General features: G+C 43.3%; 1 non-coding gene across 1 annotated transcript; it reads right to left on the minus strand.

The window, feature by feature from the left end:
• Positions 1–14,379: 14,379 nt before the first annotated feature.
• Positions 14,380–14,486, minus strand: LOC136216236 (small nucleolar RNA R71). The gene has a single exon (XR_010683230.1). It is a non-coding gene; the product is annotated as a small nucleolar RNA R71 (small nucleolar RNA).
• Between the last annotated feature and the right edge of the window lie 312 nt (positions 14,487–14,798).

Here is a 14,798-nt window from a genome sequence, read left to right on the forward strand (position 1 = left end):
TAGAAGGAGAAGATAAATAAAATAAAATAAAAAAGTCTAGTCCTCGGATAATACCTTAAATTCGGTATCTGATAGTCGAAGCCGATTGATTCCACGAGTTGCGATCTCCCGTTTTTTATATTTTTTACTAAAAATTTAACTTTAGGAACTATGGAATTTTTGAGAAAAAAAAATATTTTTTCTCAAAAAAATTTCACTTTCTCTCTCTAAAAATGTTTAGAGTGAGAAAGTTTCCAAAGAAAAGTCCCTCCTCCTTCATTGGGATCCGTGCCCCTTTTATAGGGAAACGGGTCCCGAAAGCTTTGGGCGACGCCCGAGCAAAATCGGGCGTCGCCCAAAGCTGTTGGGCGGCCGCCCAAGGCTTGTTGGGCGGCCGCCCAACACTACGTTGGGCTACCGCCCAACAGCGTTGGGCGAGCGCCCAACGCGAGGTTGGGCGCACGCGCCCAACTGCCGTTGGGCGTCCGCCCGACGCGGTTGGGCGCTCGCGCCCGCCTACCATTGGGCTTCCGCCCGACGCGGTCGGGCACTCGCTCAACGGCCGCCGGGGCGCGTCCCACGTCGTCGGGCGTGCACGCCCCGCGGCCGCCGAGCTCGCGCTCCACATCGTCGGGCGTTCACGCGTCGTGACCGCCGAACGCGTGTTCCACGCTGCCGAGCGCACCCGCCTCGTGGCTGACGAGCGCACGTCCCGTGCCGCCAAGCTCGTGTCTTGCTCGGACACCGAGCACGTACCATTCATGGTTGGATGCGTGCGTCCGACAGACGTCGAGCGCGCGCCTTGCGTCGTCGAGCGGGCGTCCGACTGTCGTCGAACGCCCGTCGGCCGCCGCTAAGCACTCGCACCGTATCGTTAAGCATTCGCGGGCCGTCCGATCGACAACTGCGACCGACCGTAACTTATTTATTTTATTTATTTATTATTTTTTCTTTTTTTTTTTGAAACTTTCAGAATCAATCGCTTCAACCGTCTTGTTTCCAGGTTTTCGTCACAGGTCCTCCGACTCGGTGTCTACAGCTATTAAGGTACGAACTATGTAAATGAACTCGTTTTTGGGGAATGAGATTAGCTTAGAGTTAGTGTATAGTTTGAATCATAAATCACACTGTGAATAAATTAATTCTTTCTTCTCCCTCTCTCTCTCCTATATGCTTTAAATTTATGCAAAATGGGTGATTCTTTACTAAAATGGCTTTCAAATAACATGCTCAAAATGGTTTTCAAAGCGAGAAAGAAAAGGTTTCAAATGAATTTTAAACTTAAAGAAATATGCGATTAGTCCGTTATCGTCTAACACGCTAAGTAGGAGGCCGGTGGTTCATAAACGGGCGATGTCGGGGTGCCTAGTAGCCTTTCTCCGGAAAGGAGCTAGCCTTCTCGGCTCGTACCTAAGTTTCCCGAACCCTCACCGGTCTTCCGCAAGGGACCGGTGTTCATTTTCCCATTCGTGGGTGGCGACTCTTCCATACTCCAGGCTCCGGTCCTGCCGAGCAGCTTGATTCCGCGATTGGTTGCTTTCGGCGCCAATCACAGCATCTGTCGTCAACGGTGTCCACCCCCCGGTCCGCCCGGACGAGGCCGCGGCACCTACAAGTGGCGACTCTGCTGGGGAAGCGAGAAATTTGATTCCGGAAGGCGTGTATTAAGCCCTTAACGGGGACAGATCGTATTATTTCTTTTCGTATGCATTCATACGCATTATTGCAAACCTTTTGGGTAATTTCCGCGAAACCTCTAGCGAGAGTCCTTTCGTCGCTCGAAAGAGGCTAGTGTAAGTTCCCCCTTACAGTAAGGCGCCAAAGGGTCCCCATCCATTCATTAGGGGCGAATTTGTGCGGTCCTATGAGGTCCCGCGATCAGCCGTGTCAGCATATAGTAGCCTTAGAAGTTGCCGTAGGATTACCCGTTACTATTTTTGATGTGATGAATGAATCAGTTCGTGTTTTCAAATTGCCATGATACGTGTCTAATCCTAAGATATGTAAAGAAAATGAAACGATACGTTAATATATACTCTTAAACCGATATACAAACTACTCCAAAACATCGAAACGATTCGAACTAAAGACGACTTAGTCCTCTCGTATGAATGAACTTGTGCGACCCGCCTGGTCCCTTTCCGTGTCCCGAAGAAGGCACATGTTCAGGAAATACGTTGTGACGTAAGCATGTATTAGTTCAAATCGGTTTGATATTAAGGATGGTTATAGCTCGATTCAAAAGACTATATTAACAGTAGCCGTTATTCACATTCTTTAAATAGGTTGGTTAAAACGAGATTATGACAAAACGAAAACGAAGAATATTTCTGTTTTGAACGACCCCATTGTAACGTAAGGAGTTTCATGAATGTGGCCCGTCCCTTCCGAATAAAAGACAAACTCTTACGTTACACCTTGCGTTGTTCTAAGGAGAAATGGACGTATCCGCAAAAGTGACTAAATGAAAGAAAAGCAAAAATAAACAAACGACCAAAAACATTCCGTATCTACGATATATGTCAATCCCGATAGTAGTTAAAGAAAATAAACCAATGTCGTTAAATACGTGCCTCGAACTGGTATATATACCGCTTAAAAATCACGAGGCCGAATTAAGCTAAACCGCATTAATGCACCATATGGACAAGACTGTGGGTTTAACTAATGGCTCGATCTTTTCGACCATTACCAAAAACACAAGAAATATGGCCCGACATGCGTGTTTGCTTAACTCGTGCCTAAATGAAAAAGAACGGCAATATCCCTGCTTCGAATGAGCATGCGATTCAACGAAACGTTGGTTTTCTATAACCACGCTAGGATGATATATCTCGTGAATTGGAAGAAAATTGTTGCTAGCCGAAAGATTACCGTACGCTCGAATAAGACTCGTCGTCTTTTCACGTAGCCAAAACGAGCAAACGGATTATTGACGCTAAAAACAAACACGTTACGCAATGAGTCTGTTCCCTAAAATAAAATCCAAAAAGTGATTTCATCACTAAACGAACACGTGGTTGCATCTCTTGATAGATCCAAAAGTTCCTGTCGTAATCCAAAAATCGAGACACGAACCCACGCGAATAAAAGGGAACGAGTCATTGTCAATAACGAACGATTGAACTGAAAGAATAACTTGTACCACGTCTAAAATCTGAGATGCGCTCAAAGGGAGTCAAAACCCGAACTAATGCGTCTCGCGAAATAACAAAAGATGAGTTATTCAAAAGGACAATCCGATTTGGTCGATATCTTAGTCACTGAATGCTGATGCGTTAAAACGAATTGTATTGTTTAGTGAATGATTTATTTTTCCGCAATAATCGACGGCATCATGCGTCCTCTGGACCACGATGTGAGCCCATACCAAAATCCTAGGAAAGAGACTTGGACCAACGAGTGTGTGGAGGAATAAGGATGGAAGAGAGATGATATGATGATTGTGATTGTTATCTAACGTTTTCTTATTGCAATCTAATTACGCGTTATGTACGATTTTCGCTAACTAGTTTGTTCGTATGGATTTCTATCTGTTTGTACATCAGTCGAGTCAGATTTAAGTCATAATGCATCCTATGCTTAACAAATCATTGCAGTCATACCATATAGAGTGTCACATGCTAACCGAACTGTGTGCAGCCATTCTAGGTTTTGTAGACTTAGGACGTGTTTGTTAGGAATGTGAGAAAGAGTCGACCCCAACGTCGCGTGTTCATCGGGAGGCATGCCAGTTATGTCGTGACGTATCCCATACGTCTTTGCCTTATCGTGCCTGTGTGTTGGGACGCATCCTATGCGTCCTTGGCACATCTCGTGCGTCTTCACAGTGTTGTCTATATGCTAGCGAGGAGGCATGTCCATTATGTCGTGACCTATCCTATGCGTCTTCGCCTTAGCATACTGTACGTATGGTAGCGTACCTCGTAATTTCCCTAGTATCATAGGCACTAGTCAAAAGGTACAACCCTTATGTCATGGCGTATCCCCTACGCCTTTGTTTTGGCATACCCTGTATGTTGCAGCACCTCCAATATGTCATTACCCTGTCAAGAGGCATACCGTTCTCTAGTGACGTATCCGCTATATCCTTGATGCGTCGTGTCATCACGTGTCCACCCGTCATGAGTCCCACCGGTCATATGGTGATGTATTCCTTGCATCTTTACTTTGTCATACTCCATGAGACGTAACGCACCCCATGCATCTTCCATTAATCATTCAGACACCGATCAAGAGGCGTACCTGTTATATCGTGACGTATCCCATATGCCCTGTTGTGCCTCGTATATTATGACTCATTCCTTGTGTCTCTACCATGTCATTACACACCGGTCAGAAGGTGTACTATGTGTGTCATAACGCATCCTGTACATCTTCGCCTCATTCCTTGCGCCAAGCGAGGGGCATGAGTTGCATGCCCCGTATGTCATGGCATACCAGGTGCTTGTTCACCATATTATATACATTAGACGAAAGGCATACCATTTGGGCCGTGACGTATCCCATACGTCCTTACCTCATCCCATCTTCCATATCGTGAAGTGTCCCATGCGTCTCCATCACGTCAGCTATAGACCAGTCCAGTCGTGTACTCGATGTGCCGCCGTGCATCGCGTACGTCCAGGTATTGTCAAGGTCGTACATCGCGATAGGTCGCATATGCGTCTTCCATATCAGATACGCTAGTCTAGAGCCATACCCCTTATATCATGATTTGAGTTCTCGCCTTGCTAGGTGCCTGACAGAAGACATACCCCATATATCACGATGTATCTCGTATGTCTTTACCATGTCTCGTATACCCGTCAGGAGGTCTACCCCGCGTATTATGATGTTTCTCATACGTTAATCCGGAGGAGTACCTCTAGGCCCTGAGGTATTCCCTACATCTTCGCCGCACATACCTTTGTTGTCCTATTCATACCGTTAAGGGGTATACCTCATACATCGTGACATATCACATATGTCTTTACCATCATGTTTAAGTCATCCAGAGATATATCCCATGTGTCGCAATGTACCCCGCGTCCCTCTATCATGGTTAAGTATACTGTTTGTTAGATATGTATCCTTGTCTAATCCAAACTACTCAATGGTCATACCTCGTTGTCATAACATTCGCATCGTGGGGCAGATTCCGTTCACTTTCCGCATGGTCGACTCGAGACACACTATGTGTGTCGCCACGTCGCTGACAACATATCAATAGTTCAAAAAAAAAGAAACATTGTCACGGCATCGGTTCCCCCGAGACTCGAATTAACCATTCGTCACATGTCTCATACACGTCCTACTTACGCCTCAAGACATACCATGTATGCTGCTACGCCTTAGCCAACACATCTCAAGATTGTGACCAATACATTGAACTCAAATAGAACCATAATCTCACGGGTCGTTGTCACCTCCCTTTCGTATCTCAAGACATACCCACGTATGTCGCCACGCTATACACAATGCCAAGGTGATTCCAAATTACGTCGTTATATTATTTGTGCCTCTCATCTTGTAAGTTGTCATCATGACCTTCGTACGCTAAGACATGCCATCTATGTCGGCACGCCGTGCACCTATACTCTAAAGTTACGTTGTTGTATGTTCGGTACCTTAGGGTCGAGTCGACTATTTCACACGAATCTCGCTTACCTGTCGTCATTTGCATCTGGGGATGTGGTCCATACATAGCACCTCCGTATTTTAGAGTTGTGGGAAATACCCTGAGCTTCGAAACGAACCCTTAACTCGTGTGTTGTCCACACCTCCCATTTGTACCTTTAGGTGTGCCACATGGGTCATCATGGTGCCCCCTCATATTTACATCGTCCCACTGTCTGGACCCTAGGTTCGCATTGACCCTCTGACGTGCATTCCATATAAAGTCATCGCGTCATATCCGCACTTTAATTGGTGTCTTATAGGTCGCCTCGTTACATCTAATAAATCTGTGCGTCATTGTACTAACCTCTTAACTAGTAGGTCATCCTCGTGCCCCATTGGTACTCTCGGTCGTACCTTGGATATCGACACGTCAATGTACTAAGGTAACCCGCGCATCCTTGGCCTTCTTGAGACACCCCATCATATCTTCAAAACGACCAAATCGATATGAGACATACCAGGTGTGTCACCATATATCGTAACACGTCAGTATTCCAAACATGTGATGCTAGTGTTTCGAGCAGGTATCAGCTTTCGGTGCATACCCCGCATGTCACCGCTTGCGCTTCAGTTGTACATTGAGCCTTCTCAAAACATACCCCGCGTGTCACCTTATCGTAGGCAATATTTGTAGTCCGCAAATATGTCATTAGGCTATCGAGTTCCAGACCAACCTTTTGACGCACGTCCCGTACGTCATCCCTCACACATTGCTTACATATTAAAGGCCGAGTCATTTATACCATCCAGTCGGGGTTAAGCTTTTGGCACATACCCCATACGCTGTTGGGTATGTCATATTCGCATGTCAAATGTCGAGTCACTCATGTCATCGAGTTCAAGTCAAACCTGGGGCAAGTATCATATACGTTATCGTGTGCATCTCGCTTACATCTCCAATGTCGAGTCATTTGTATCGTCAAGTTCGAGTCGAACTTTTGGCACGTACCTGTTATATAGAGTGATTCATGTCGTCGAGTCCAAGTCACACCATTAGGCACGTACCCTATGGGCCATCTCGAGCGTCCCGCTCACACCTTGACACACTGAGCGGCTAAGTCCAACATTTGGCACTTATCTCGAAGGTCTTGGTTTGCGCCCTTGTTGCTCCTCGAGTTGTTCATAATGCTAGGTTCCAGTCGATCTATCGACGTCTACCCTGTGTGTCATTGTTGGTATCTCGAATATCGGGGATGGACCAAATACGTCGTAAATATCCATGTAAGATCTTTAGGGATTCTCATAAAAGATATCGTCGTCGGGTTTGCGCTATGAAACAAATTGACCTTTGACACATCCCAGGTAAGTCGTCGTTTCAGTCTCGTTGATACCTCGATCGGATTAGGACACCTCTCATTCTACCAGACGCACCGATGTCCGCAAATCCATCGAGGTATTTGTGTCTCTAGCTCGAGTTAATCCTTAGACTGCACCCTACATGTCGGTATGGTGTTTAGCTGACACCTCCAATGTTGTTAGAAGGTACCTCTTGAGTTATCTATGCCCAAAGTTGGTCAGATAATACGTGTGTCGTATGTGTACCCCATTCGTGTCTCGTACCTAGCATGTCTGATTTCCAAAATCAAGCCATCACATCATTCGTGAGTTTTGGGGGCACATCAAATGTGACTCCCATCATGCTTTTTGGCTACCTCTAAGGCATACCATATACGTCATCGTATTTCCTAAAAGCACCGGGTTTCAAATCACTCTGCTGTGATATTAGTAAGCCGAGTAGGAATTAATAACTGGCACATACCTCGCATGTTGACGTATGTATCCTATTCGGACCTCGAGTATCAGGTATGCCGCGTCCATTGTCCCGTTAAATAATACCCCTCAGTGTAATAGTTGCTTTCCAAGAGAAGCTGACAATTAGTGCACATCACATATGTCACTCGCGTCTCCCTTATGCCTTAACCTGTTTAGGGCGCACCCCGTGCGTTACCACTTTCTACGTAGCACACCCAGGTTCCGTTGGTACATCTACTAACCATTGACCCACATCCCAGGGGTGGTGGTCACATCCCGCTCGCTTCTAGTTTAGAACACGCCCTCTATGTCAACATGTTTCAGGAAGCTTGTGTTTCCTAGAAAGGCGGTTCCCTGTTATCGGTATCAATACAAAGTGAACTATGGACACATGCCCCGCACGTCCTCATCATGGTCCGTTTAAGTCTCGGGTGTACCATGAGCGTCACCTCAGCCCGGTAACGCCATGTATGTTCGAAGTACGTCATTACAACCGGTGATGACAATCCCTCACATACACCTCATGCATAGTCGCTTATGTTGTTTTTTTTAAATCGTGAGTCGTGTCGATGTACCAAGTATGTCATTCCCCCCACTCATGTCGCTACCCCTCCAATGTATCTACACGTCACGGATACCGTCGGGGTACACTCTCATCTCCTTAGTGTCCTAGGGAATTTTACTTATCATAAGGGTCGTCTCAATCTCACGAGTGTCAGTCGGGTCGAGTGTCATTTAACATTGTACATCTTTTAAAGCATTGCCAAATAAACTCGTAGGGTTCGTACTAATGTGTGCATAATAGTTGAAATGGTTTCAGGCATCCGCACTTCCAAACAGGTAAGTTAGCACAGACGACCGAAGTGCTACTGACGGCTCTGGTAAAAAAAAAGGGTTTAGCTCTAGTCAAATCGTGTTTATGTTGTAAGAGATAAAGTGCACACCACGAATCATGCATAAATCATACGTCCATCGATAGGAGACACAAGTAGATAGCTCTGGCAGTCGCATCACACGTGCATCGCATCATCAAAATTCATAATGCCTAAAAAGCTCCACTCACCGATCCTTTCTCTTTCCTTATTAGAAATCCAACTCATGGCCCAGTCCAGCAATTCAAACCACAATCTTGAGAGCCGTGTGCAAGGGGCTTTAGCCAAATACATCTTTTCTGACAAGTTCAAACGTACTCTTAATGATCCGGAGGCTACTAAGAATGATGGAGTTGAAAGTTCCCAGGAGATGATAGGAGATTTCTATCTCCAAGCAGAAATCGAACGAGTTCTTCCCGATATCCTTGCTTCAGATGAATTCAAGATAGAGCTGAAAAGGTTGGTCTGGGAGGTCCTGAGTGAGTCACTGGTTGCGGAAATCCCGAAAGCTGCTGTAGAGAAACCTATGTTCCAGTTCGCATCACAATCTACCCCACAAACATTCACTCCACTAAGGGTAGCCCCACACCATGTTTCACGAATACAACAAGCTCCACACCATCAGGGACATGAGATTGCCAGGGTTGTTTGCCCTCCATCACCCGCTCAGTATAGAGGGGAGGGAAGGGAGTTCTCCACTTTCACTCAACCCTTATGTGAAGTGTTGGAGGGTCTACGAATGCATGACATACTTTATCCTCTACCAGCCACGGGAGGTCAAACCACTGAGTTAGCCAAACGCAGGGGCTACTGCCACTTCCACTAGAAATATGGTCACGAAACAAGTACTTGCATGAGGTTGAAGCATGAAATCCAAGATCTCATCGAAACTGGAAAGATAAGTGATCCAGACCCTTCTCAGCAGATGAAGCCTTCGACTGGTTCCTTAAACGGTGAAGTCTACAACGGATCAGGATAAGCTAAAGAAGAAGTTCTCGAGATTGAGGACACTTATGAAGTGGAAGAACCCGAAGCTTCCTGAAGTAGCATGAGAGAGAGGATTGCACTTGTAGTTTTTATCCTTATCTTTTATTCCACAAGATATTATTAACCTCCTTTTGAATTCAATGAAATTTCGTTTCCGCAAATTTTATCCTAAACATACGTACTTACATTTGATATCCACTCAATTGAGATATTCCCGCTTCTATCATGGCACGGACATAAGCTCTAGAATATACTTATTGCTTAGTACTTAACCACTGAAGAGAGAAAACTAAAAAAAAAAACAAATCATGAGAAGCGATTCCTTGGCTCTACGATGATAAGTCGGGCATAGATCCATCAAACGAAGGGTTCACACCGGCTTGTGCCCAAAAAGAAGACCGAACGACAATCAACAAAGTCCAAAAAGAGAAAAAAGAAGAAGGAGCAATCGACAAGCCCTCAGAACCATGCTAGCACTAAGGCACCAACAAAGATTTCTCCCCCCAAAGGGGACACAAGTATATAAGTGCACCATTCAGAACAAGACGGGGGCAACTAACCTATCAACCATAAAGGACCCCGTTCCAGGATCAACGAAAAGGTTTAGATCTATGATGACTCAAAGTAAAAACAAAAAAGAAGAGAAAAAAAGGCAATGCTGAAAAGGCTCAAGGGCAAAGTCAAGCCAATCGGAAGTAAAAGAAAATTATTAAGCAGGCGTGACTAGCCAAGGAGCGTCAAGGTGACAAGAGCGGTTGACATTGCCCAACAAATGGGTGATCAAATGTACGAGAAAAGCTCACTTTAGCAAAGAAAGATCAAATGCGTAGTCGAATGAAGACAAAAGCGGCGACGAAGTTTAGAACTACAGTCAATCTTAAAGGAACCTAAGGAATCTTTCTCATGAGAATTAAAAAAAAAAAAAAATCCCGATAGGTTGAAAATCCGCAAAGGACGGCCTATGCAACAATAAGGGACACCCCAATAAGTGAAAACCTCATGGGGCGCTTATTTGAAAATTCCGGGGGGTAAAAGGAGAGCGTTAAAATAACTGAAATGTGAAAACCCGAAAGGGCATACTTTGGTGACAGTGGTTAATGAACTGAGCAGTAAACAATTCAATTTATGTTTGCCAAGTGCTTTATTTAAGCTAGACGGTTGCATTTGCAATGAAAACACCCGCATCAATAGACACCCCGTCTCAACTAAAATCACACCCATAAACCGATCCAAAATCTAAAAAAAAAAAACTAAAAAAGAGACTACTCCTCTCTCTCATGCCCCATGAAGTCTGGTTCCTCCGCTCCTATGTGGTCCTTTCAAGAGTCAAACTTCGACCGAAGCATCTCTCCTCCATAACTACTCCCAACGACAGTATCCCTAGCTTGAGCGCACATGAGATCTCACCTCAAGTTGGCAGGGGCATGTGCTCGCATCAACTTCTAACCCACACCAAGACGGTAACTTTAATCGGGGGCACGACCATGCAATCAGATCACCGTCCATCTCACCCCGGAAGCTTCTCCATTAACGAAGGCATCAGGCATGAACTCATCGTCAAATGCTCAGCATAGAAGTGGCCCGTGGATATGAACCCCATGTGCTATCCGGTATCATTTACAATAATAAAAAAAAATGAACAAAAGTTCGATTGAAAACCTCAAAAGAGGCGATCCAAGCAAAAGGAGAGATAGAGAAAATCGGTGAGATATAGAAAAGATGAATTGAAAACCCCTAGGGGCGGTTCATGCAAAAGGAGAGATAGAAAATATCGGAGAGATCCCGTTGAGTCGAAAACCCGAAAAGGGCGGCTCAAGCAAAATTAGGGAAAAAATGAATGCGTCAATCTCTGGTTAAAGGCGAGAGCCCCTTGACACAAGCTCATCAAAACCAAATCCCCATCCTTACAACCCTTGGTTTCAAACTTATCCTCGCCCTCATCCTTGCACACCTAGGGGATGGCCTGAAGCATCATTTCTCGATCTGAAGCTACCGAAATCCTCCAGCCTATGAAAAAGGGAATCCATTCGACCATCTCATCCACAAATATATAGTTTGCATACACACGTGTCCATACATCCATATAAAATGAAACGCATAGGCCACACGTATGCACATTCAAACACACGCACGGTCACCTGCATACACACACATAAGTGTTTACACGCATCCATAGATTAGGCTACATCCACCCATCTATATGCATCACTACATACCTCCCCTTGACACAAGTTCATCAAAACCAAATCCCCTTCCTTACAACCCTTGGTTTCAAACTTATCCTCACCCTCATCCTTGCACACCTTGGGGATGGCCTGAAGCATCATTTCTCGATCTAAAGCTACCGAAATCCTCCAGCCTATGAAAAGGCAATCCATTCGACCATCTCATCCACACATACATAGTTTGCATACACACATGTCCATACATCCGCATAAAGCAAAACGCATAGGCCACACTTATGCACATTCAAACACACGCACAATCACCTGCACACACACACATAGGTGTTTACACGCATCCATAGACTAGGCTACATTCACCCATCTATATGCATCACTACACACCTGCGGTCGATTTAGAGACCAGGGTAGCTAGAGAGAGCCATTTTACCTGCGGTCGATTTAGAGACCAGGGCTGTGTTATCGTCGTAATTTATATGTATCTAGTTATTTTGTATTTTTTAGTATTTAATTACTAGTTATTTTGTACCATTTTAATAAATTTTAATAATGGTTTTTGTATATTTTCTTCATTATATGTATCTAAGCCAATTTGTGTGTTTTCTAGGCACTTTCACAAGGTTTTCGGCACAAATAACCAAGTCGGGGCTTAAGGCGGTAACTGGGGAGTAAAAGGGACCAGAAAAAGGAGTTTTAGTGACACCCAGCGTGCACTTCGTCGCGGATAGGTGCTGTAAAATAAAGTCCAATTGTTCACACTAGGACAGATTTGACACATTTTAGTATTTTCAACTTATCTCCCTCATACGGACTCGGATTGAGGCGATTCAAATTGCGTTGGAAAGCTAAGAGAAAGATGAACAAATGTCTAATAATAATCATCTCCAAATTCGAAGTGCATCAGGCCCAGAAAATTATCCAAAATTGATGAATATGTTGAAGCCTAAGATTCCTTTGACATTTCAACTCCTAAATTATTAAAATCTTCCCCCATGCTCTCTTAAATGCTAAATTCAGATGATAAGGAGTGGGAGGCCATAAGGATGACTTGGTCTTTGGAATTTTGTGTACCATTTTACTATAAAAGGAGGCCTTGGGTGCCATTTGAAGACACACCAAGCTTAGGCTAAATTCCTCCCTCTATAATGTTATTTTGTTGATTCTTCTCCTTAAGAATCAGTTTTTTTGTGTTGTTGTTATTATTGTTAGAGTGTTATTTGTGCAAAAGTTTATCTAATAAAAGTAAGTTTCAAGTTACCGAAGAAGTTCGTTCGGTAATCGTCATTACGGTTTCTTCTAAACTTTAATCTCTTTTATTAACATGAACTCTATTATCTATCTTTTTAAAGTGTGTTTTAATCTAATGATGGGCTAAACCCCTCTTAACTAAGCCTAAAAGTGGATCTTAACCTTAATTATGTGGTAATTACGTTTAACCTATTTAAGTTATCTTTATCATTTTTGAGAACTAACTTATGATTCTTAATGCTTGTAGGAGATGGGCCAACTCTCTACTTGAGTCTAATTAATCGTTTATATTGACCGTGATTAAAATTGATTAATTGAAATTCATAAGTTGGACCTAATGACCATTTAGTGTGGCTTATTGGTTTTCCAAGGTTTTTCATGAATCCTATTACAAATCTTAGATTTATTACTTGAGCCGGACCAAGGGAAAGTGATAAATCGAAGGTTTGGAAATAAGAAAACTTAATGCTTCTTTGGATTAATTACTTGAGCCGGACCAAGGGAAAGTAATTAATCGAAAGTTTAGAACTAATTTCTTGAGCGGTTTCTCTCGAATCTTAAGTAATCACTTTAGCCGGACCAAGGTAAAGTAGGTTAAAAATGTATAGATTAAATCTTATTACAAATCTTAGATTTATTACTTGAGCCGGACCAAGGGAAAGTAATAAATCGAAGGTTTGAAACTAAGAAAACTTAATGCTTCTCTTGATTAATTACTTGAGCCGGACCAAGGAAAAGTAATTAGTCAAGAGTTTAGAGCCAATCTCGAGAACTAATAGTTAATAAGAAAAATCGTCATCTTAAGAAGGATAAAACAACTTAAAAGGGGTTGAGTGTTATTACCAAGCAAAGAGGTTAAGTGAAGCTAAAAGCCTTAGTTTCTTTCATTATAAGTAATTCCTCACGTAATTTGTGTAATTTTCATTTCATTTCTTGCTTAAAGTCTTAGCTTGATTGTCCAACAAATTCTACATTTCGGTTGTTTAAATAATAGATAGGGAGCAAAAAGATTAATACCTATAATCACCATCCTCGTGGGAACGATACTCTACTTACACTTTATTACTTGATACACGACTAAAGTACACTTGCCTTCACGTGCACGTATACGTAAAACGCGCATCAAGTTTTTGGCGCCGTTGCCGGGGATAGTAGAATTATAATATTAATCTAGTCGAGCTTTTATTAATTTAGACGTTTTATTTTCCTTTTTTTGTTGTTTTATGAACACAAGAAGTTTAAGTTGGCCTTTATTATTGCCCGATCCTGAAATTGAGCGTGCTTTCCACAGGAACTTGGCTAATCGAAGAGAAAACATGGCACAAGAGGAACGTTCCATCATGGATCTACTCACTCCAAACCGTTTGGACATGAATTCAAGTATCGTGGAACCTACCATTGGAGCAAACAACTTCGAGATCAAGCCGGCAATGATCCAACTTATACAAAACTCCGGTCAATTTGGCGGAGATCCGAGAGAAGATCCAAACTCCCATTTAAATAAATTTGTTAAACATTGTTCTATGCTTAAGCAAAATGGGGTACCACCAGAAGCTATTAAACTAAAATTGTTTTCTTTTTCTTTAAGGGATGATGCAGCTGACTGGTTGGATTCTCTCGAGGCCGGATCCATTGGGACATGGGATGAGTTAGTTAAGAAATTCTTAGCTAAGTACTTCCCTCCATCTAAAACGGCGATGTACAAAAACGAGATAAGTTCTTTTCGCCAAACCGAGAGAGAGACATTATATGATGCGTGGGAGCGATTCCGTCGACTATTGAAGAAATGCCCACATCATGGATTTGAGAAGTGGCAACAGGTTAGTATTTTCTATAATGGTTTATCTTCCGCTAACTGTGCCACAATTGATTCCGCCGCAGGTGGAAACATCCTTAAGAAGACCCAAACGGAGGCTTATGATTTAATCCAAGAATTGGCGGAAAGGTGCTCTCATTGGCAAGCGGAGAAAAACCTAGAAACAAGAGCGGGAACATATTTGGTTGATTCGTCATCAAGATCCGGCATTGATGAGTTAAATAAAAAATTGGATCTATTAATGGCTAATTTGAACCAAAATAATTTGTGTGATTTATGTGGTTTAAGTGGACATAAGAG

This window comes from Euphorbia lathyris, chromosome 1, assembly GCF_963576675.1.
Source record: "Euphorbia lathyris chromosome 1, ddEupLath1.1, whole genome shotgun sequence".
Taxonomy (NCBI): Eukaryota; Viridiplantae; Streptophyta; class Magnoliopsida; order Malpighiales; family Euphorbiaceae; genus Euphorbia; species Euphorbia lathyris.